The sequence below is a fragment of the Biomphalaria glabrata genome, chromosome 5 (genome assembly GCF_947242115.1).
Source record: "Biomphalaria glabrata chromosome 5, xgBioGlab47.1, whole genome shotgun sequence".
Lineage (NCBI taxonomy): Eukaryota > Metazoa > Mollusca > Gastropoda > Planorbidae > Biomphalaria > Biomphalaria glabrata.
Window position 1 is genome coordinate 29,071,551 of NC_074715.1, and position 26,072 is coordinate 29,097,622.

Below are 26,072 nucleotides of genomic sequence, written 5' to 3' on the forward strand. Positions count from 1 at the left end.
TTTTTATGTCTATTTAAGTCATTATGTATAGCATTTTGGCAACAGACATGACAGTTCGCTCTAGCCTCACTAGTTGATTGATTTTCACGAATAGATTTACTGTTTCTGTTTTCACAAAGTGTTACTGCAATATAGATGATGATTTTGGAATTTGTTTTTGTCTGCGGATATAGCGGTAGATCTGATCGATTGGAATCTATTAGTATGTAGTAACTACACTACAGTGTAGTTCTCCATTGAAAGGTTTGCATGACACTTTTTTTTCTTTCTAATATATAAACAGGTAAAAATAACCTGCGTGAAATAATCAGACAATCTCTAAGTCACACGAAGTCAGATGGACAAGAATTCAAATGTACCAGAAGTCAGATAGACCAGAAGACCAGAAGTCAGAGAAGAAGTCAGATGGACCAGAAGTCAGAGAAGAAGTCAGATGGGCAACGCAACTACAAATAATAAGAACTAATGAATTATTCAAAATACGTTTATTCCGTAGAAGAGTCAAAAGACACTGTAATAGAGACTTTGAAACGTCCATTTGCTCTGCTACTTTACATACTTACAACAATGTTATGTGGCGATACAAGTCCTATTGTTGTACTAGCTACATCAATTTATGTTCTGTCACAAGTTATACAATGTTACAAGTGCCTGCTACATTCCATACAGAGTGCCAAGTGTTACATGTAAATACTTTAGACATTGAATTTATCATTGACAACACTGGACGTATCGAGGGGTTCAGTTGTTCGAAGAATGTGTGTAGAGAGAATAGCAGATGGTCGATTCCCCTGTAGGGAGAGGGAGCGCCATGGTGGCAAATGGCTGAGGCCTGTTTCTGTTATTTAAGATGCCAAAACACGTCCCCTTTGACCCCCTGACCCACAGTAGCCCATCTGCCAACTGTTCCTTAAAGACACTAGTCGCACCACGACACGGCGTCCGTTTTGTCGCGCCCTTCAACGCCCCTGTTACCCCAGTTTTCACCTTGATATTTTTATACAGATTTTGTTGGATTTGACTCAGGCTAGAGAAATATGCAGAGAGAGAGAGAGAGAGACAGACAGACAGACAGACAGAGATGGAGAAGGCTTGGGGTACCGGGACGCTGTTCAAGCCCATTCTCTTAGACTTGACAGGTGAGTCACCTTTAGAAATAGATTTTTGACTTTTGACGATTTATATTCATCCAGCATACGATCTGTGAATATAGAGTATTTGAGAATATGTATGTCTGAGTGTCCTTGAACTTTTACTGTAAATGGCATGGCGTTATTATAATTCTTTTTTTTTTTTTTGTTTTGTTTTGGGTTTATATGACACATAAACAGAAAAGTTTTGTTGACAAGTTAAAATATAAGAATAGAACAGAACAGCTACTGGATCAAACTGAAGTCATTTCAATGCTTGGGTTGAAGAGTTCTACTGCAGTCTCTACAATATATTCTCATCATCGGAGAGCTGTAAATAAATATTATGAGAATTCATTAAAATAAATATTCGAATACTTAAGATATACCTAAAAGTATGTCTAAGAATTATGTCAAGAAGCTCAACGGGACAGTCACCTCACGTGAGGTGTTTCTGTTGTAAGTATAAAATGATGCTCAGTCAACGATCGGGGTCCCTGGAGCGACTCTTACTACCACCCCATGACGATTTTGGAAATTTAAATAGATCTGCTTAAAAGAAATCAAAAAACAATCTGAACGTAACGAGACAATTATGGCGGGAAAATTTCATGGTGAAGCAAACAAGCAAACTGTTCACACTGTATGTACAATTCTGAAGAGATCACGTGATCACACTGCACAATGAAGTGCACAGAGCAACCTTGCAACCCCCTACCCACAACTGCTTCCACCTTCATTTCCTGCGAGGCTTTGGTGCACCTCCGAACGTTCTTACCTGGCACGCGACATCCAGCAGACGTGACATACTTTCGGAGGTCAACGAAAACACCTTTTATTTTTTAAGTGTGTTAAAAAAAAAAGGGGGGGGGGGCAAAGAAACAGATGACACTCCTAGTGTTACTATGACGAACTACAGACGGCAGACCTCCGGTAGAGGAAAAGGTCGACCATCTGCCCCTAACAGGTCCTTATTACCTTAGGTTTTTTTTCTACTTACGATTATATGATTTTCTATCTTTCTCTAGGATAAAAATTTAAAAAAAAATGTAAACAGGAAAATTGGGGGTGGGGGTGGTGTGAGTTGGGATGTAACGATGCAGTCTTTCTTGTATATGCTTTTAAAAGGCGAGTTTTCTTTTCTAGTCAAATAATTTTGAAAACCTTTTAGACAACCTAAAGACCTCCGGTTATTCAAGCCAAAAGGGAATATAGGCCCTACATTTATAAGGACATGTGGAAAAAAATGGAGAGAAGAAAAAAAAATAGAGTTCTAAAAACAATCTTTAAAAAAATGCATAAAAATAACGCTTCAATGTTTACTCCGTTTAAAGGCCGCAGCTGTTACATCAGTTCCTTAAACCAAAAAAAAATAGCATATGTTTTGTTTCCTATTTTTATACAACCACAGTGCCAGACGTCGCCAATCAAATGCTCTGTTTTTTAAGGCCACGGCGCGAGAAAACAAAAATGAAATTCTTAACAGACGCTGTAATGCACCCAATGCACAAATGTAAAACCAAATTTGAAAAAAAAAATGTAAAAAAAATTGAGGTTAGCTTGTTTGGTTTTCTACAATATTATATAAGATCTTCTGTATTAAGTCTAACTATTTTTTTTTTAAATCCTTTATCACTTTTTGTGGCTAGAAATTACCTCCCCCTTCATCTATCTTTTCAAATATGTCTCTCTTTCACACAAACACTAACACACTAGCGTGTAGAAACAGGATATTCAGGTCATAATTTAACTAGCAAAAATGTGTTGTTTTTTTTCCTTGATGCACCTGGTCATAGCCATATTGACGTTAATAATATATCAACATATTGTATCTCCACCTTAATCTTTGGAATTTACTCTTTTTGTTTCAATTGCCTGTTGATAATGTTTGACACTTCCTAAAGAGCCTATATCAACTCATTCTGTCTGTCTGTTTTTATGGTAAAAAGTTTGAACATGTTTTTTCTCCCGTTTCCCATTTTCGTATCAAGTTTAAATTTTGCATAATTATTCATAAATGCATGAATCAATCCAAAAAATTAACAGCATTACAGCATTACAATGAGTTTGAGCTCAGCATTACAATAAGTGATGTTTTACAGTAATATTAATGATTGACAGATTTAAAAGTCCGATGAAAAAAAAAAAAGCAATTAGAGGAGCATTGCAAATAGTCTACCTAAGGTTTAACTTTATTTTCAGCTGATGGCAGTAACGCCCAACATACGGCCCGAGAGCCATATTCGACCCCCTGACGCGGTCCTCTCGAAACCTATGTCCACAATAAATTCGTAGACGCTCAGGCCCATTAGACACAACCATTTTTTTCTTACATTAATGAGGAACGTGATATGCAGACCGGAAATTGATGTCCTTCAGATTAAAAAAAAGTAGGTCATCAATCATTCCAAAGGAACGGTGCTTGCTATTTCAGTATGGGATCAGCATGGGATCAGTATGGGATCAGCATCATCGTAGGCTCTGTCCAAGTGTAGCACTATGTGCTGCTTACTGTCTAAGAAGCGCCGGCTCCTAATTTTTCCTCAGGGTTGACTCCTGAAGCCTTTCCCATGTTGGATATTGCTGCAAGTCATCAGAGACTGGAATTCATACCTTTACCAGACACACAAACTGCACTCTAGGAATTATATTTGATCAGAAAGCTGATATCAACTTGTTCTGTTTGTCTGGCTGTCTGGTAAAAGTTTGTACACGTTATTTCTCCCACACCCAATCTCGGATCTAGTGGACATTTTGCACAATTATTTCTTGCACCTGACAAAACAAGTATCAATTTAAAAAAAAAATAGTTGATTAACTATTGGTAATTAATTATTTTGTTTGGTATCGAACAAGAGAAAGAAATCGTACTTGACAGATGTGGTGGTATGAGTTGAATTAGTCCACTTGACGAGGCTTGAGCCCTGAGTAAACAAGTCTTTTTTTATGCATTTAAAAAGCTATCACGGTAACATTTTACACAGATACCCCCCCCCCCCATTTTCCTTTCCCAACTGGCCCAGACAAGTGATAGGATCATAGCGCATTGAGAAAGTGATAGGATCATAGCGCATTGAGAAAGTGATAGGATCATAGCGCATTGAGAAAGTGATAGTATCATGGCGCAGTGAGACAAGTGATAGGATCATGGCGCAGTGAGAAAGTGATAGTATCATGGCGCAGTGAGACAAGTGATAGGATCATGGCGTAGTGAGACAAGTGCTAGGATCATGGCGCAGTGAGAAAGTGCTAGGATCATGGCGCAGTGAGAAAGTGATAGGATCATGGCGCAGTGAGACAAGTGCTAGGATCATGGCGCAGTGAGAAAGTGCTAGGATCATGGCGCAGTGAGACAAGTGATAGGATCATGGCGCAGTGAGAAAGTGCTAGGATCATGGCGCAGTGAGACAAGTGATAGGATCATGGCGCAGTGAGAAAGTGCTAGGATCATGGCGCAGTGAGAAAGCTAAAAACATGAAAGAGCGCTAAACAAAAAGAAATGGTAACACTATTTCTAATTGCACACATTTATATTTGTTAATCTAGATCAATTACAAATTTAATCACATGACTTAACTAATTGATACAAACACATTTTTATAAGCTTTCTATTTTTGTTTAAAGTATTTTGTGTGTGTGTGTGTGTTTCTTGTTTACAGTTTAAACTGTATTCTAAAGCAAACCTAGAAAAAACATTCAAATTAAATATTCTCATTCGTCCTGTGGTAGACTCACTAGGCAAAGACTGCCGGTACTTTGTGTGGTTATTGTATCTCCAGGAATCTCATGATGGGCCATTTCTTCTTATGTCTTGTGGATAAAACTGTCAGGAAATTGCGTTTTCAGATCAAATCAGTGGTCTGTGAAGGTCAATGGATAACATTAGTTTTTGTGACCATAACTCAAAGGTAGACACTTTGTATCGACACTGATAAACACACACATACTCACTCGTACACATACAAGTAGAAGAAGTACGCGCACACGCGTAGGCTTTATAGGCTACCCACACATACACTATTGCAAACATTACGCATAAAACTAAACATACATTCACACACATACATGCTCAGAGATCTTTTCTACTTCTAGTCCTGGTCTCCGTGTAACACAGACCATATGGCAAGGACTACCCTGGGACTCTACAGATGGCGCCCATATGTCATTGTTACACTTTCCCACTGTACCAGTCAATCATTGATTGCCCCCCCCCCCGGTCCCTCCTCCCCCCCCCCCCACCTCTTCAGGTAAACCAGGACTCCCTAGCTTGCATCCAAGTGCATGGGCGAGATATCACGCTAGAGGTGTGGGCTACAATTGGGGGTGCCAGAAGTGTGACCTGCGACACACCAGGGTGCCGCCCCATTCTTACAATTAGTTGAACCATTAGAGATCTTAAATGAGAAATAAAATGTCTTGAAAACTGGGAAATATCTGATCCTAAAATACTTTCTTTGATGCAATGGACGGCGTTCAATGAGTGGTGCTGACACGTTGTTTTTGCAATGTATGTACACCTGCAGTTGCAAGTCTGACTTGGGGAGATGAGATGTTCTGGCAAGCTTGTTGAATAAAACATTTCAGGTTCTAATTCTTAATAATTCGACTTGTTAGAAATTTTAGATTCTTCTCTCTGTCTCACTTTTTTTTTTCTTACACTTATATGTACAACGTTTGAACTTCATTTTACAGACATTTGTTCATTTTACAGACATTTGTTCATTTAACAGACATTTGTTTCCATGATAAGTTAAAATTCAATATATATATATATATATATATATATATATATATATATATATAGAGAGAGAGAGAGAGAGAGAGAGAGAGAGAGAGAGAGAGAATAGAGAGATAGATAGATAGATGGTGTCATTATCCAATACTCAGTTCTATTTGATCCCTAAATAAAATGCTATATCAGCCCTGTAGCAAACGCCATACGAGCCTTGTGTGATTGTCTGTTCCCTATAGCTATCGCTATTTCAGCCCAGCGAGATCCCTACGACTAACGCTATGCCAACCCTGTTTGTTCCCCACATCTAACGCTACACGAGCCCTGTGTGTTCCATCCTGCTATGTTAAAATGTGCCGCAACACTTGGTCTCCCCGACACGCGACAGAAAGACTAGAAGATAATGATCAGAATATATGTCAGTGCGTGACAGGTGGCCAAGGAACAAAGTACATTATAGAGCCGAGGTCTTTCCCCTTTTAGATCTAGTATTGAAACAAAAATATTTGTTTGTTTTAGAAAGGAAAGGGGGACATGAGAGAGAGGGAGGGTGTATGGAAATTTAGGCACCAGATAATTATGCACCCGGAAATTTAGGCACCGGATAATTAGGCACTTTTTGACAAGGAGGAAAATTAGGCACCGGAAAATTAGGCACTCTTTAATAGCGATTTTAATTTCGAACATAATTAAACAATTTTAAAGTATATTTTATCCTTAGGCTGTGGGCTATCGGTGACGTTATAAAACATAGCAACTGTAACGATTCTTAATGCTTTGTCATGTGACAAAAGAAAAGCTGACAAAACGGGGGAAAATGACAATCATGAGAATGTGTGGACAAAACGACTCCGGATGAAGAGTCATTATATAATATAGACATCACAGGATACAGGGGAGGGGAGGTAGAGGGGATTCTCCTCTCATTACGCAATTTTCACGACCTAGTTCAACATCTACCCGCGACTAATCCTCTCCTTTAAGTGGGAGTGCGTGGAAAGGGGGGGGGGGGCTAAGGAGGTGAAGCAATTAAAGGAGAATCATCTCTACCTCCAGTGCCTAAATTTCCTAGATGAGAGAGAGAGAGAGAGAGAGAGAGAGAAGGGGGGGGGGGGGTAAACAGTGCATTATACCTTTTTTTTTTATATCCAAATGTTATCGACTTTATTCTCTTTTTTTTTAAGTTAAAGTATAAGTCTTTAATTACATAAAGACTTCGTTAGTTTACAGAGTGTTCAATTTTGTTGATGCTCAAAGTGTTCTCTATGTGTCGGTTTGTCATTGATTGAAAGGTAAAAAACACACCAAGTGTCACACATGACTAAGCAGCTGGACATCTAACAGGACACACGTATGCATGCGCTGAACTAAGACTGATACCAAATAACTGGACACCTACAAAGCTACTTGTATTCGTTACAAGGAAATTAGTGTTTAGATCAAATACTTCAATACACTACAACGGTAGCATTGAAGATCAAATTTTAATAGAACAAGGCTCTGGGCCCAAATTCTCAAGATTTACACAGACATTCCTGCACAGTACAGAGCTAAGAAAAGAAATAGTAGCACTCACAAGAAATCAAGACACGCAGGAGCGTGGAACTAAGAATGAAAATATTCAAGAGGATTCCAGCTGTTTCAGCCTTGACACCAGCTGTTTCATCCTTGACGCCAGCTGTTTCAGCCTTGACGCCAGCTGTTTCAGCCTTGACGCCAGCTGTTTCAGCCTTGACGCCAGATGTTTCAGCCTTGACGCCAGATGTTTCAGCCTTGACGCCAGATGTTTCAGCCGTTGCGTCCGTTAGTCAAAGCCCCACAAGGCCAGTCCGAAAAGTCCGTCAGCTCCACGAAGGGGGCTGTCTCAACAAGATGATCAATGATAGTCTCATAGAAAGTTGATGACAGCGAAATATTAATATAAAGGAATTTCCAGGGACAGGTGGGCTTCCTTAGGCCTCTGAAGACAGTGTACGCCATCATTGATAAATTGCTGTTACATAGAAACGGATTGACCATAGTAAAAATATTTCAGACAGAAGCGGGGGTAAAGCGTTTTGTCTTGACCTCTGGGAGAAATCTTTTCCTATCGTTGCAAGGTATCAGAGCTCTTAGCTCAAACACTTCCAAGACTTTTGCCTCTGACGTAGGTGATGAACAAGGGGCTACAACTGAGTCTATGGAATAATGCCACAGCATATAAGATAAAAAGCGCTATGACCTTACTAGTCAAAATCCTAATGAACCGTTACTCCACCAGACGACGATGTGTCAGTAGGAGTTAATTGAGGAGTTAATGAGGAGTTAATTGAGGAGTTAATTGAGACAATGTTACGAAACAAAAATTGAAAACAGAAAACGACATTACTCCCTGGTGGCATGTAGAACTGACAGTAGTACAATATGAAAAAAAAAAAAACATTTATAAGTTTTATTGTTTGTAAAAAACTAAATTTCACAATTTTGTGTATATTGAACAAAGGGAAGTAATAATTAAAAAAAAACTAAATTAAACTAAGAATTAAATGTACGTGTCACAACAACATTCGGATGGTATGACGTCACGATGTGTTGTGATGCCGGGGATTTTATTTGAATTCAATAGTTAACAAAAAATGAAGATCTAGAATCACAATTGACAATTCTTTGATAAAACAAAACTCTGGAACTTTATTAAATACAACGTAAGTACAGTTTATGTACAAATTACAAATCAATGAGCATGGAACATATTACAAAGGCTTTTCAAACAGAGCTCTTAGAAACGTGACTAGCTACAAGGACTTAATATTATCGACTCACTTTTCTTTCTTACTACCGCCAATTCTCTGGCGCTAACCCTTTTCAAAAATGTCTTTGTTTAAATTCAAATCAACCAATAGATTTCAAACTTACTAATTAAGTCCCTTGGGTAAATCCTGACTTGAATGTCAAGTGTCTAAATTTGAGGATTAAATCCCGAGACTCATGCCGAGGGCTTATATTTCTTTCAAAAATGAAATGTACAAACAATTCTATAATGTAATCTGTGACATATTACCCCCCTCTCCATTTAGCATTTGTATGGTAATAGAAATGCTCATATGTATTAAAATTATTTAAATATACACAAAATACCATACATGAAATTATAGAAAAATGGTTGAGGTAACATGACAAAATAAAGTCAACTTGGAGATAAAAAATATGTAAATGCAGTGAATAAAATTATTGATGACTTTGAATACCTGTCTCACAATTCAAGTGGTTATGAAAATGAGACAATATCAAAAGTTGTACAAAGCATAATACTTGGATAAATTAAATCTTGAATTGAATAGGTTATGAAGCTTCATGATGATATTAAAATATGACATAACTCATTTGGTTAGTGCTAATGTGAAAATGTGTACATGGAAAAATATATTGCATATGAAAAATTGACATAGAAAAAAAATGATGTATACATGACAATCTTTTGAAAAAATAATACTCAATGTGAAATAAATCTCAACATGAAAAATTCCAATTGTCTGTCATGTATCTGTACTATCATAATAGGATATATGCAATAATATTCGACCTGAAATAAAATACCTGAAATAAAATGCTCATGATTTAAAAATTAAAATGTCTGATGCATGTCATATGCAAAGATGCTGAAACATAATAAACAAAGTATCTTGAATGAGTGACTTTCCTCAGTGGGTTGCTTGGTGCTGAAATAAATATAACATCTGATATAGAACTCCTGTGGAAAAAGTGAGTAAACAAATTAATTTATTAATTAAATAGAACTGGATAATGTTCTTCCTTGACGAGTATGAATGATAATGGATCAAGTGACACTAAATATGGTATAGTACATATATAAAATGTAAGTGTGAAGTTTAGAACCCTTCTGAATTGCCGTCATGGATGTGTGTACGCTTTTTCTAAACTTGAAGAAAAGGTCTCTCAGTTTATGAAGCTGTTGTCTCCATGTCATAATGATCTCACAGATAATGTCTGATTGAACCGCGTTTGAGTTTGGTGAAAATAAGAACTGTCCGAAACCAAAACTCAATTTTCTGGTTGATGAACTTAGACGCTGTAGAACAATGGTAGCAGAATGCTTTGCATTAGAATGTTCAATAGAGCAATGACTGAATATGTCTGAGTTCAATCGGTCAATACAGCAATGTTGAAGAAGTTCATTTGTTCCTTTCTGAAGAAAAGTTGCCCCTTGAGTGGAAGGAGGATGAAACTTGGTGTTGTCAATGTTGTTGCTCTCTGGGTTGTTTTCAAATTGCAGTACTGGAAATGTTTCAGAAACACTGGTAAAGAAATCTGCATGGTCTGTAAACACTTTAGTGTCCTTCACTTTCTGTAGTGTTATGTCATTCAGAGTGATGACCTTGGGAATGTCAATGTTATTGGATGTTGGTAATGAAACATCTATCTCAGGAATGGGTGTTGATGATGTTTCTTCTTCTTCCTCAGGAATAGTTGCTAAGCTTGTAAAATTATCAACTTCTGCTTTGATGTCTTCATTATCTGTTTCATGGTAATGTTCAAACATATGAACATGAAATACTTTGGTAACCTTGTTGACATTGATTTCATAAAGCAGGTTGGAAATCTTTCTGATGATGTGGAAAGGACCTTGCCATTTGTAAAACAGTTTGTTACTGAAATCTGGTAACAGTAATTTGACTTGATCTCCTTGAGCAAAATATCTTGATTTCATGTGTTCATGTAATATTCTTTGACTTCCAATGTTCTTGGTTGTAATGGCTTCTTTAGTTGACTCATATTCTTTCAAATGAGGAATACTTGTATGAGTGTTAGAGTCAAGTTGCATAGTTTTTCTTTTGTCTGTTATAGCCAAAGTTGATTGAGTATAAGTTTCTTTAGTTTCTGCTTCTGGTTCTTGAGACTTGTCTTGATTGTAGCAAGAATTTTCAATGAATACCATAGTATTGGTAGATAATGATGCAGATGCAGTCTTGTTCAAGTCTTGATGCATGAAGTCATCATGTGTGAAATATGACTTGTCTTGATGGACTTCAGTTTGGCCAGTTAGAGTTCTTGTATCATTGTTAGAGACTCTGGGCATGTCGTCTTGTTCTTCAAAGTTCAACAAAGGACATTCGGGAATTGGAGGTGGACTTATGACCGGTAGGGATGGGCTTGATGTAATTGGGGGTGTCCATGTTGAGTGTTCTTGATTGTTGCTGGCTACTGGACTAGTAACTGGTTCTGTTGCATTCTGCATAACTTGAGTAACTGAGGTAGCCATGTGATTATTTTGGCTAACTTGTTCAGGTGCCAAATGTTCTTGTTGTCTGGACATGGATCTTGTCATTACTGCCAAACATTTTTGACCTTGCTGTATGGCATTTGTCCATTCAGTAAGTTCTTGAGGAGTGCATTCTTTAACTCCTTCTATGTTTCCAATGATTAGGTCCACTGGTAGATTGGGTGTTACTAATGCTTTTGTTTGACCACTGAAGAATGGTGTAGTAACATAAATGATGGCCTCAGGTAACTTGCTGACAGTTCCGTTGAATGCAGTGACTTGGACGTGGTTGCCTGTGAAACGGTTTGCGTGTACGAAGCGTTCATGTACTAATGTGGACGTGCTTCCGGTGTCACGAAGAACTTCCACCTTCTTGTCTCCTACAAAGCCTGGATAAAATTTGAGACCATTGGACTTTGCGATGACTGTCATAGTTGAGTGCTCATTGTAATAGCTTCTGTTATATGAGCTTCTGTTTGGCATATATTGTGGTCTGGAGTCCTGTGAATGACTTCTGTAGCGAGGTTTGTTGTTATCTGGTTTATTGTTTCCAGGTGCTTTGTTGAGATTGTATTGCTCTCTATTGCTGTATCTTTGAGTTGGTGATGTGGGTCTATCAAAATTTTGATTTTTGGAGACTGCCTGTTTTTTCCAACATTCATGAGTTTGGTGACCCTTTTTATGGCAATATGAACATTCTGTGGTTCTGCTGCGGCATTGAGACGTGAAATGCCCTAGTTTATGACATTTGTTGCATTTGATTTTGTCATCTGACTTATATCTTGCATTTTTGTCTTGAGCAAAACAGACAAAATTTTCTTCAACAGATGGTTTGACTGACTTGTTTGGATATGCTGCTTTATACTGTCTGATGATCTTGGTTAAGGTCTGTATATCAGTAGGATTTCTCTCTATAATGTAGGATTGAATATCTTCTGAGTGAGCATGGGTGATGTTGTCGATAATAATATGTTGACGAAGAGCTTGGTAACTTTCTTCTATTTTGGCCATGGATACCCATCTATCAAACCACATTGACATATTAGCTACAAAAATTTGAGGATCATCATTTTGCTGTGGCCTTTCATTATAGAATTTCTTTCTATAGTTGGCTGAAGTTGCTCCGTATTGGCGCAGTAGAGCTTCCTTGATATCAGAGTAAGTGCTGCGTTCATTGATGGACAGTTGTGAGCAAATGTTGACAGCTTTGCCAGTCAAGAGGGTAAGAAGTGAGCTCGACCAATGTGCTTCAGGTAGACCGGATGTTGTAGCTATTTCTTCAAATCTTATGAGATACGAGTCCATATTGTCAATGTTTTCGTTGAAAGCCGATATTTTGTTCATTAATCTGTATTTGTCAAACATATTTGATTGACCTTGAATTGGAATGCTTTCTTTATTTTCTTTATTTTGTTTTTCGAATTCCATTTTTTCTTTTTCATGTTGTCTTTGCTTTTCGGCGTCTTGCAATTTTTTTTCTTCTAATTGCATGCGTTTTTCAGATTCTTGCCTTTGTTTTTCAGATTCTTGCCTTTGTTTTTCAGATTCTTGCCTTTGTTTTTCAGATTCTTGCTCTTGATATTCTTTTTCTTCTTGTTTCTCTGCCCACTGGTCTGGCTTTGAAATTTGCTTTTCTTTGGCAAATTCTATTAATTCGAAGAATCGTTGTGTTCTAGAACTGGAAGCCATATTTAATTTCTTTGTTAGTTTCTTGTATTGGAGCAAAATGTTCAATATCTGGATTTTGGCTTTATCTCAGATATAATAATAATATAGATCTAGTGACAAAGTTCTTGAAGCCTCAATTTGCTAATAAATTCTTGACAGTAGACTTGTAGTTACTGGAGTCGTATGATTGATATATAGATCTATTGAGCCGATGTACTTTTTACTGGTTTAACAGTTGGTTAAATCTGGTCTTCTTTATAACGCCAGTTATTTGATTTACTGGTCTTTTTTATACTGCCAGTTATTTGCTTTACTGGTCTTTTATATTGCCAGTTATTTGCTTTACTGGTCTTTTTTATAATGCCAGTTATTTACTTTACTGGTCTTTTTTATAATGCCAGTTATTTGACTTACTGGTCTTTTAATAATGCCAGTTATTATGTATATTGGTCTTATTCCTTTTGCCAATTACATATAATAATAGTTTTCGTGAGTTAGACGTAACTCTAACGAAAATCTTTATAAAAGAATTATCGATAACCAACTGACCTGTTAAACACAGAAATTCTGTCCTCCGTTAAATAAGAATGAAGTTCCTTTGAAGAGTTTAGAAATTGGTCCTAGATCTTGAATAAATTTCGTTAAAAGTTGTCCATGAACTTTTGTTTGTCGGAGAGTGCCAGATGTGACATTTTGATGGTATGATGTCACGATGTGTTGTGATGCCGGGGATTTTATTTGAATTCAATAGTTAACAAAAAATGAAGATCTAGAATCACAATTGACAATTCTTTGATAAAACAAAACTCTGGAACTTTATTAAATACAACGTAAGTACAGTTTATGTACAAATTACAAATCAATGAGCATGGAACATATTACAAAGGCTTTTCAAACAGAGCTCTTAGAAACGTGACTAGCTACAAGGACTTAATATTATCGACTCACTTTTCTTTCTTACTACCGCCAATTCTCTGGCGCTAACCCTTTTCAAAAATGTCTTTGTTTAAATTCAAATCAACCAATAGATTTCAAACTTACTAATTAAGTCCCTTGGGTAAATCCTGACTTGAATGTCAAGTGTCTAAATTTGAGGATTAAATCCCGAGACTCATGCCGAGGGCTTATATTTCTTTCAAAAATGAAATGTACAAACAATTCTATAATGTAATCTGTGACAGTACGTATAAACATACGTACTAAAAAAAACTAAATTAAACTAAGAATTAAATGTACGTATAAACATATTTATTTAAAAAGACTACACAATACAACAATATAACACATTTTGTTTTTTGAATAATTAGGATGAAAGTTGCTATGGTAATACTTTTGATAGTCAGCTTGTTTCATTCAAAATAATTACAGGAAAAGACAATCTCTTTTGCTAAGGCAGTCACAGTATTGCTCTCTTTTGTACGATGTACCAGACTAAACTTACACTGGTAACAATCTATGACTAATAACAAAGATAAAAGACTGAAGGGAACTGCAGTTACTGTTAAACTCTAAACAGCTGTTATTGCAGTTTACCTTGACACATTAACTATGTATATAAACAAAGTATCAGTCCATTATTGTAGGACACTTACGCAGCCGTTTTGACGCTACTCTTGGTGAAGTCGTTGTGGCACGGTGTCACTTTGCGCGCTGTTTTGTTGTGCCATTTTATATGGTATCTACCCCACTACTATTAAGAATAGAGAAAATTGATAGATGTCAACCTGTACACAACTCACCTATAATGTTTGAAAAGGTGGGGGCATATCAGGTAGGAATCTGACATATCAGAGTTTGTATGGTCAGGGCCGGTCTTGTGTATGGTTCACATGTTTCAGAGTTGAAGATTATTCCTTCTCAGCCCAAACTTCCCACAGGAGAACAAAGGGATGACCACGTAGGGTTCAAACCCCGGACCAATGACATTATATCGTCCGTGTTTGTAGAGTTTGTTCAATATTTTCATGACTTAATTTGAGGATTAAAAGCACTGACATATTGTTACAGCAACAAAAAGCTTATTACAGAAACGGACAGACCTTTTCTATCAGGATCTGAATTGCCGTGAATAGTATTGCCGTGAATAGTATTGCGGTAAGTTTAAATAGTATAAACAATCGCAGAACAAAAACGAAAAAAAAAAGAGAGAGAGAGAGAGACCTGTAAACTTAATCCTATTATTGTGATCAAGCTTTCATTGTCTATGTAGCAGCTGTGGTCAGCATTACAACCAGAGCCTCATCAAAACAACAGCCGGGGGGGGGGGGGGACACACTATGAAAAAAACACAAGAGCTAAACAACCAAACCTTTTGTGGCGCCCCAACATTCAGTGTTTCAAAACCCACTGATCTATAGAATCACACATACAAATCAAACCTATATAAATCTCCTTTAAGGTACCCCTCTAATACTCACGCAGACATGCTAACGTTATTAATCAGACCATTACTAGCTACTCCAAACCTTAATATGTAAACAAGTATTTTCAAAAAGTCATAACTAATGATTTTGCTTTTTTTGTATTGTAAATGTATAATTGTAACTCAATTTCATTAACACCCTTTATATTTACGTATCCTATACTACACTAAAACCTTTGTTGTAGCGAGGCTCAATACAAGGAATAGAATCAACTACATGAATAGACACCTTATTTAAGTTAGGAGCCAGGCTCCAGCCTACAAGATGGGATCATTTAAAAAATAACAATTTTATCTTTGATATTTCATGCTCTATAGAAGTATATTGTCTAAACTGGATTTATTGTAGTTCTGTAGTTCACCACACACACAGACATATGGTGGATGATTTGTACAAGGATGTTTATTATAAAGATAAATGAATAATGTGTTCATTTTCTTTTTTTAAAGGTAATAGATGTTCCTTCAAAATGATGACTGCTTGGCTGTGTGGTATGCACGCTGAACTGTCGTCTCAATGGTCCCGGTTTCGAACACCGATCGCCGCCATCCTTTCGACGTGCTGGGAAAGGTTTGATCTAGGAAGTGTTCAACTCTGGAGGAACATCCGAAACATGAAACAACAAACAAAAGAAAAGAGGATTTGACCTATAGCCCCCCTCGTGTCAACTGAAACAGGTCAAGGAGAAAGACGTTTTAAAAATGTTTCGTTGATAAGTTGTAGAACGTCCAGTTAGAAACAAAAAATTCACGTCTTCAAGAGCTAAAATTGCAACATTTTTCAAGATATGTATGAGCTTAGAAACACTGACTGTAACCAGTAGCCATTACATTGAAACACAGGCTGTATCCAGTAGCCATTACATTGAAACACAGACCTAACCAGTACCCATTACATAGAAGCAAATAAATGAAATGAATTAAAAGGGGCGGACAATATAGCATCGTACGTTTCAGCGCCCCTTGACAAGTGTCATCAATCTAAATGAACCCGTTTGAATCCTTGGAACCCTGTTACATTACTGACATCGTAAATATATGAAGTTACAAAAAATAACATGTGAAGCTTTTAGTTCAAAGAGAAGTTGTCAAGAGAAGCTAAAAAAATTTTTTTTTATCCAGAGGAGATTCCGAGGATAAAATGAGAAGATCTGAATGGTGCAAGTGAGGCGAGAAGATAGCTGATATGGCCAGGCACGACAGGCAAGCCAACCATACCCCCCCCCCTTCCCTATTGTTCTGAAGACTCCGGAGCTCATTTCCGCGGTTCCATTCAACCGTGGCCAATGACTGAGGCTATCGACGAGAAGGGAGGGGGTGTGGGTAAGATGAGTACTTTACAATTTTCATTAACGCGATGGAGCACGCGAATTTAATAGTGAGTTATGTACGTTGGGTTAAAGGCTGGGCGGTCGGAGCAAAGGGGGAGAGAGAGAGACATTTTATGCAGATGAATAGAGAGATGGTCCGATTGGAGGTTATGGGAACTGACTGATAAAAGTGGTCATGCCGGGCATGTAGTCAGTTATTGACCATTTCAACGACAGTAAAAGATTTGCCTCCAGGTTCCGGTCCTAAGGCCGGCGGTCCAATGTTTGCTCTCTACGATTGTTTCCTGCCCCTTGTACATTCCGATCCGTGTTGTGAAAGATGGGTGCTGAGGCAGGGGCGTGGAGTCTATGGAGGTCACGGAACAGAGGAAGGGGGTAGGGCGCTGAGAAAAAAAGGAAAACTTGTGCGATGGATCACGCAAGCATGACAGTGTTAACACTTGTTTTCATCACACCTCCCTCCAACCCCAAACCACATACACTCATTACATGAGAACACGCTACAAGGAGGAGGTCGTTGAATGATTCATTAAGTGACTTTGTTAAGGTGACCGCACACGTCCACTCACGTTTGTTCATAACACAAGAAACAGTATCGTGGCATTGAAGAAAGGGGAAGGTGGGGGAGTGAGACAAAATGAAAGCTTTCAAGAAAAAAGACTTGACACAGACACACCGACACACAAAACACACACATATTTATATCCCGCACTGAGCGGTATACCAAATATTGAGCATTATTTAGTGTAAACAAACAAAAAAGTTGCAATTAGAATAACTAGTACCACCTTGCGGTCATAAAACTAATTATATTACATCCGGTGTCTCTAGAATGGACCAGTATAGACAGAACAAAATGGATCATTTCTTGTGAGGCCTTATGTTGCCCTGAAACGCTATCAAGCATGCGGTAGTCTTTCTCAAATTCTATTGGTAGGAAATCGAGGTTCATTTGTTTATTGGTTTAATTAATCTGTCTAGTTGAGCTTCGCTAATCGATTGCATGTGATTTCAGTACTGTGATTCAAATGAACTTATTGGTGTTGGAGTCATACAATTAAATTATTTGAATGTCTCCTCTTGGATGTTCAATTGTAGGATGTATTCTTGTGTCGTGCCCTCTGAGCAAGCAGCGATAGTGCAGACACGTACATGAACTGCCTTTGTCACGTAGAGAATACTATTGAAGAAAAACACATTATAATGCAATGCAATTTTATGAAGTTACATACACCCAAAAATCTTGTTTTTTCTTATCTGTTATCTCTTCACTTTATTCAAGTTCTGAAAAGGCCTTTTGGAAGTTGTTCTTCTAAGCTACTCACTTGCACATCTGCTACGAGAATATTCAAAAGCACGTTGTACTGTGTGTACATTTGTAAATATAGGTGTTAGCTTATGTGTGACTGACGTATGTATATTGACAACAATGTTTGTACACCTTGTTCCACCTTGAAGATCTCATTGAATATAAATACTTGCCCATTGGTCCGTTGGATCTTGGCTACAATACAAGCGAAAAGTGCCGACCTGGTCTCTTCACAGACTTTACATGGGGGGGGGGGGGGGGGAAACAATCCATACCACTACAATGACTTTAAAAGACTTCCTCCCAAACCATGTCAAGCTAAACAGCCACGTCCACCATACCGGCTGTTGAATAGAAACTAATTACATTCTAACCTTAATGGGACAAAAGAATAAAAAAAAAAAATAGAGGAGGGGGGATAGTTACATGGGGGGAAAATGATCCAAAGACCCGTAGCCACATAAAACACAAACCAGATGAACCGAACCAATATATGAATAAAAATGAAAATCCATTGCCAACTAGAAAACAATGGTAATCCGTTGAAACGTCTTCAGACGACGCCAACAGATGGAAAATTACTTATCGATTGACTGTGGGTACAAGAGGAGAGGGGGGGGGGTGTTTCTGCTGGATGGTTGGATCATAGACCCAGAGAAGACTTTGTCTATACAACAGCATTGACTGCTAATACTTTAGAAAAAATAAAGGGGGAGGAGGGTGCTGATTAATTCATTCCAAGGCTGTTGTTGACTGAAAGCATTAACGGAATGGAAAAAGACATTTTTAAAAATATATTTTAAAAAGAAGAGAGGGGGGGGGGGGTTGAATAAATGTGGAGGGGGAGGGGAATGTTGAGATGGTGTGTATTGGAAGTATGGATGAATGGTTTTATGGATCAACGCAGAAATTAATGGATGCTTGAATGAATGGATCAGTTTTTTTTATGGACGTGCGGGCTGAGGATGGAGAGAAAGGAGGAGGGGGACTAAAGAGTGGACAGACTACATAGTGGACAGACTAAAGAGTGGACAGACTACATAGTGGACAGACTAAAGAGTGGACAGACTACATAGTGGACAGACTAAATAGTGGACAGACTAAATAGTGGACAGACTACATAGTAGATAGAATAAATAGTGGACAGACTACATAGTGGACAGACTAAATAGTGGACAGACTAAAGAGTGGACAGACTACATAGTGGACAGACTAAAGAGTGGACAGACTACATAGTGGACAGACTAAAGAGTGGACAGACTACATAGTGGACAGACTAAATAGTGGACAGACTAAATAGGGGACAGACTAAAGAGTGGACAGACTACATAGTGGACAGACTAAATAGTGGACAGACTAAAGAGGGACAGACTAAAGAGTGGACAGACTAAAGAGTGGACAGACTAAAGAGTGGACAGTTAGTGGACAGACTAAATAGTGGATAGACTAAATAGTGAACAGTTAGTGGACAGACTAAATAGTGGACAGACTAAATAGTGGAAAGACTACATATGGACACTTAGTGGACAGACTAAATAGTGAACGAACAGTTAGTGGACAGACTAAATAGTGGACAGACTAAATAGTGGAAAGACTACATAGTGGACAGACTAAATAGTGGACACGTGGACTTGGCAAATACAGTTGAGGTGTGAATATCGTGCGTTAGATGGTCATCTCAAGAATTCTGCCTTTCATTGTCGACCAACTCCAAATTTAGTCCAAATAATGTTTAAATTCAGCAATAGTAAAGCTTTATAAAGCAGCGTGAGCATTGCCCATTAGATCTGATCTAGGCGCGTTTAACATACCAGTCAGAGGACTATCCACTATGTCAGATTTAGGGCCGTCCAACGAGCCCGTCTAAAGCTCGTCCTACTGACCTGAATAAGGCTCATCCAACAGATCCAAGTGTGGCTCATCCACTAGACCTGACATTGTGAAGATCTTCTAGAGCTTTCAAACTTTCACTATCTCTCTCTCCGGTCGTTTCTTGTCACTCTCTTTTCTTGGTGGTCAGTTCCCTTCAGTCAGTCTTAAACTCAATGTCCGTCAATAGTTTCAAATAAATGGCACAGTTCAAATACAAGTTGTTGTTTTTTTTCTAACTTCTAATTATTCATCTTTCTCCCTTTCCTTTTATATTTCTATTTCTTGTTTTCTAGCTATTTATTCTCTCTCTCTCTCTCTCTCTAAATCATAACATAGGGAAGAGAATTAGACATTATTTTATTCTCTCGCTCACTCTCGTATTGTAATCTCTCCCTCATGCCCCCCAGGCCCCACCCATAGTTTGTTTTCTTGACACGAGTATCAGTTTGTGTGTGTGTTCAATCTTTTCTATGTTTTCCCCTTACACCATGACCTCTAACGTTTAGAATCTGTGGATGGGCTAACGGACAAAACGGGCGTATTAGTATGAGGCCAGGAGGGCGTGGCATTGTGGGGCCAGGACCCCAATGGGCTTGAGGGGAAGACTCAAAGCGTGAGTCAGATCTGACCGATGCCAATTTACTCACAGGCTTCACCAATTAATCATTTCTTCAAAATGTTATCAAAGTATTGAATAGAAAAGAGAAAGGGGGGGGGGGAGAGGAAGGCGTTTCAGATCGATGCGTTTCCTGGTCTGGAAACCCTTCAAGCAAAGAGGCCAGGGGTGGGGAAGAAGTGGCGGAGAGATTTACAATGTCATTGACACGGCTGAGTGCACAGATCTAGAGTTGATTAGAAAACGTGAGAGTGAAATAAATTGATGCATTGGAACAGGGAAGTGAATGCATCATTTGGATAATTGTCAACTATTGATATTTGATACATCAAAACTAGACATTCAGTGACACTTTTAGTTCTTCACTTAAAACTAGAGACTCTTTTTACTTTTCTAATGGTGACATTGACTGACGTGACGCCCAAAGAAACAAAACAAACCAGAAATTGATTGTCCAACAGAAAACTTACTCTGAACAAAAATATGTTTAAAAAAATTTATAAAATGAACTTGCAAAATTAGTGCTCAATTTAAAACGTGATAGAATTTTAATTTTGAATCAAAGTGATCAAACTTCTGTTGGCTCAACGCATTACTCCTTACATCATAGCTTACATAACAGCTTACATAACAGCTTACATAACAGCTCACATAACAGCTCACATAACAGCTTACATAACAGCTCACATAACAGCTTACATAACATCTCACATAACAGTTTACATAACAGCTCACATAACAGCTTACATAACAGCTCACATAACAGCTTACATAACAGCTCACATAACAGCTTACATAACAGCTTACATAAAAGCTTACATAAAAGCTTACATAACAGCTCACATAGCAGCTTACATAACAGCTCACATAACAGCTTACATAACAGCTCACATAACAGTTTACATAACAGGATAACAAATTATATAACAGCTTACATAGCATGATAACAATTCTATAAAAGCTTACAAAGCAGCGTACATAACTGAAAAAGGCGGATCTAGGGGTAACAAAAACGCCATTATAGCTGTTTCTGTCTTTAATCGAAGCGGGTATATCAAAAATTAACGCGATTCATTGAAAGTAAGAAACCAAATCAAATAAGGAGACGCATTAGAAATCCGAGATAAAGTATTGTTTACAAACCTTTAGTACTAGATATTGTAGATGTACAACAGTATTGATTCTGTTCTGTACTGTTAATAAACCAGAAGGTTTACAAACCTTTAGTACTAGATATTGTAGATGTACAACAGTATTGATTCTGTTCTGTACTGTTAATAAACCAGAAGGTTCTGTGAGTTCATCTTATTCACGTCTTTCCAGTTTTATAAATATCAAAATCCCTTTTAGTTTAAGTCTTTTATTTCCTGTTTGAACCCGGGCAGCCCTTGCCTTCTGCTTGTTTTTTTTTTTTTTTGCAGTGGTTAGTTCTCACTAAATGATCCTTCAACGTTGCTTCCAGCACATGTCATTGTTAGCTTTGAAGCCGTCTGCCCCTTTTCACACGGACTATTTTCTTTCTAATGCTCTAGACTACCGGATCTACGTGAATGTCCCAACAGAGCAGCAGGTTGAGGGACAGCAACGCTAAAGTGCAGCGTTGTGAAAAGCAAATAAAATCTGGCATAATAGTCTCACGTCTGCTTCAATGAAGAGAAACCAGGACACACAAATTCTTACAAAATTAAAGAAAAAAAAGCGGGGACTGAACTCTATGACTCTGATTGGCAGACGAGATGAAAAGAAGGGGATCGGATTTGTTGAACAATCCGCAGGGCCTGCAAGAAATCAAATGATCACCACTCACGCATCGATTTTAAATTGATTAGCTGCAGTGTTCAAATGTTGTCCAATGCAGGCAAACGCCACAGCAGAGTGAATTCTATGTTTGAACGGATCTTAACAGGGGCATTAGTGGGGCAAATAGTTGGAATAGAAACACGAGACAATTGGGCAACACGGAGAAATGGATCAAATGGGAGAAGTTGAGGCAGAATAATTGATTTTTTTTTAGTTTGAAACAAAATGTTCGTTATTTTCAATTAAGGTCGCGATTTAATTAGGAATGTAGAAAGTATATAGAGAGGAAGGGAGAGGAAGCGAGACAAGTTGGGGAAAGGAGAATCGAAAGAAAAGAGAGAGAGAGAGAGAGAGAGAGAGAGAGAGAGAGAACCAAGAAAATCAAAATGTGAACAGAAACAATCATAGGACAGTTTTTCTCGAAGAACACGTTTGTTTATTTTAAAACATAAAGTTAATCATTTACAGTTTGGGAATTACATGAACTTTTACTGTTTGGTTTAATATGAACACTTACTGTTTGTTGATACTAAATACCTACTATTTGGGGGTAATAGAACACTTACTGGTTGAAGGTAAGTTCGTGAAACAAGCTCCGAAAAAAGGTCAATTCATAAATCTTCGATTCGAAACAAATATAACCGACCCCCCCCCACCCCCCCGTTTCATCTTGCACCATACACAGACGTTTTAGGGAGTCGGAGAGTTTGGGACATTGTACTTCCTACTCCTGAAGTATATATCTAGAAACTTAGGGTTATACAATAAATATACGTTGACATTAAATGAGGACAACAGATAAATATCTTATTTTTGTTTCTATCATGTCAGAGTCCATCACGGGGAGGGGGGGGGTGAGGTCATTGATTATCGCCAAACTAAATAACTGTTTACTATACATTGCTTTACATTAGAGTCAACTTTTACTACTGTTATTACTTCGACGTTGGCTATCCATTGGATTCAACTTTGAATGTTGTGCACTATATATTTTCGCTTCTAGTAAACAGAAAACGAATCGCCTTCACATTTTAAATTTTCTAACCTCTCACTTTTAACCAACTTTAGATTTTATCTAGTACCTTGACCTTTGAGTTAGTTTCTTTCAGTTGTCCCATTTCTATATGTTCCTAGCTTTCTATTGGTTGGCCAGCAATTGCTCATCTATGTGCCCTTCTGTTGCTTGGCCAGCACTTGCTCATCTATGTGCCCTTCTGTTGCTTGGCCAGCACTTGCTCATCTATGTGCCCTTCTGTTGCTTGGCCAGCACTTTGCTCATCTATGTGCCCTTCTGTTGCTTAGCCAGCACTTGCTCATCTATGTGCCCTTCTGTTGCTCGGCCAGCACTTGCTCATCTATGTGCCCTTCTGTTTCTCGGCCAGCACTTGCTCATCTATGTGCCCTTCTGTTTCTCGGCCAGCACTTGCTCATCTATGTGCCCTTCTGTTTCTCGGCCAGCACTTGCTCATCTATGTGCCCTTCTGTTGCTCGGCCAGCACTTGCTCATCTATGTGCCCTTCTGTTGCTCGGCCAGCACTTGCTCATCTATGTGCTCTTCTGTTGCTTGGCCAGCAAGCGTCCCTCACCAGATCAGCTGTAATGATCAATGTGCAATTTCGTTTCAAACTTAAGAACTTGATATGAACAAAGAGAAACAAACAAAGTATATAGTAAACAACAATTGAAACAAATGTCAAGGATGTCATCACTAGAGAGTGAGCACATGACAATGTCACTGGATGCGACGATCTCACGGACACGTATAGTCATGGCCAGGGTGACTCGGGATGTTTTGACATCTGTTCACTGTGTACTCATCCGTCACTGACAACAGTACTCACGCCACACAGAGAAGGAAGTAGCGGGGCGTGTCATAAACAAAAGGTAATCGAAGCTAGCCATTGTCAACGCCGGTGGGCCCCCGGTGGTGCAAGCAGTGTGAGCAATCAAACCTGGCTGAGCGCTCACGGCTAACTACTTGTCGCCCTGTTTAGTCCTCGGGAATCGAACGCGAAATTCAGAGCAATAAAATGTGACATCATTGTTTATTAATATCCGTGGCGTTGGTAATGAGTGATGGGTTGGGGGAGGAGTAGAAGTGCAAGTATCGATACCATCAGAGTGAATAAAAGGAAGAAACATCAACAAGTACTTACAGTCTAAACGTGAGATACGTGGATGCGTCAAGTGTGAAAGTGACAGGAGTTCCGTGAGTTAATATACGAGAAGTGTGAAAGTGACAGGAGTACCATGAGTTAATATACCAGAAGTGTGAAAATGACAGAAGTACCATGAGTTAATATACCAGAATTGTGAAAGTGACAAAAGTACCATGCGTCAATATACCAGAAGTGTGAAAGTGACAAAAGTACCATGAGTTGATATAATGGAAGGAGAAAGATGTGTCAATCTTTTTTCTTTATTATTATAATCATGTACCATGAGTTAATATACCAGAATTGTGAAAGTGACAAAAGTACCATGCGTCAATATACCAGAAGTGTGAAAGTGACAAAAGTACCATGAGTTGATATAATGGAAGGAGAAAGATGTGTCAATCTTTTTTCTTTATTATTATAATCATGTCATAATATTTTATATAACGTTATTAATATTAGATCAGGGCCGGCCTTAGGCATATGCAAACTAGGCAGCCGCCTAATGCCTCCGATGGGTGAAGGATTCATAAACAATTTTTTAGAGAAGAAATAGCTAAACAAGTCAAATGTTATTTTGGAGTACACTAGACTGACTAGGCTTTTAATAAATTGCGTAATTTTACCTTTTTTCATTGTTTTTTTTTTTCTATTTCATTTTAGACACTAAAGTCACTTCGCCTAGGGCCTCCAATTATCTAAGGCCGGCCCTCAACATTTGAGGTTTTTACATGTCGGAATTAACACCAGAGAGAAAAGGTGTGGCTAATGAAATAGAGACAGACTTGGAAAGTTTAAATATGTATGTTGTATTTTATGAACGGAGAGATCACTCCAGGATTGAATGACCTACTTACTTTGATTTATTATTTATTATCAAAATAAAAACAACTTCTTCTTCTCTTCTTCTTTCCATACTTCGACATTGTGAACTAGAAGCAACACATCATGTTGGTCTAGTTGCAAGGAATTAAAATCTTACATTGTGCACCACTCCGACTGAATGGTCGACCCTTGACTTTGTACTTATTTATCTAAATATGTATAACCTACTGAGAGCGTGTGTAATCCAAGCAGCACTCGTACTCCAGCATCAGCAGAAGTGAATAACTTCCTAGTACACAAGTACAGTGACAGCTTTCAATGGTTGGTGTTTACAGTTGGTTCCGAGAGAAATCATCGTCAACAAAATGGCGGGAAAAGCTCACACACCAATTTCACGCTATTGGCAGAAGTGAATGTGAAGGAATTAATCGACGAGAGAGAAGGGGAGAGGTCAGCAGACGAGATGGTGATGTTAGCCACTTCAGGAAACTGCACGTGAGCAGACCAATCAATGGATCTACTTTTTTGCAAATGTTATAGATCTAATTATTTTTTTTACTGGCAGGGTGATAGAGTTGAAAGTTTAAGAACGTCAATGTCGTCAATTATTGGATCAAGATTTATTTTTGTTGATATAACATCGGCATCCTACATGTTTCAAATAGTGCTCTAAAATAATATATTTGCTTAATGCAAGACGTCTATAGTAGGTTTCTTGGTTAAAAAAGAAAATCATTTTTATAATCATTATTCAGTCTGCGTTGCAAAGGTGAGACCAAGAGTTTGCACAAACTCGTTAAGTCCCCTTCTGGCCTATCGTACTCCACCAAAGTATTTACCAAGACTGAAACTTAGAGCGTAAAAAAAATCTTTGTCTACGCTTTTTGTCATCTTGTTGCAAATAATCTACATCTCAAACAGCTACTGAATAAAATGAACTACACTTTTGTA

The 26,072-nt window shown here is 38.1% G+C and overlaps 1 long non-coding RNA gene across 1 annotated transcript; it reads right to left on the bottom strand.

The window, feature by feature from the left end:
* Positions 1 to 470: 470 nt before the first annotated feature.
* On the bottom strand, positions 471 to 25,608 carry LOC129926410 (uncharacterized). Its single transcript, XR_008778067.1, has 3 exons — positions 25,350 to 25,608; positions 4,866 to 4,990; positions 471 to 1,461 (listed from the first exon to the last, which is right to left on the bottom strand). It is a non-coding gene; the product is annotated as an uncharacterized LOC129926410 (long non-coding RNA).
* Between the last annotated feature and the right edge of the window lie 464 nt (positions 25,609 to 26,072).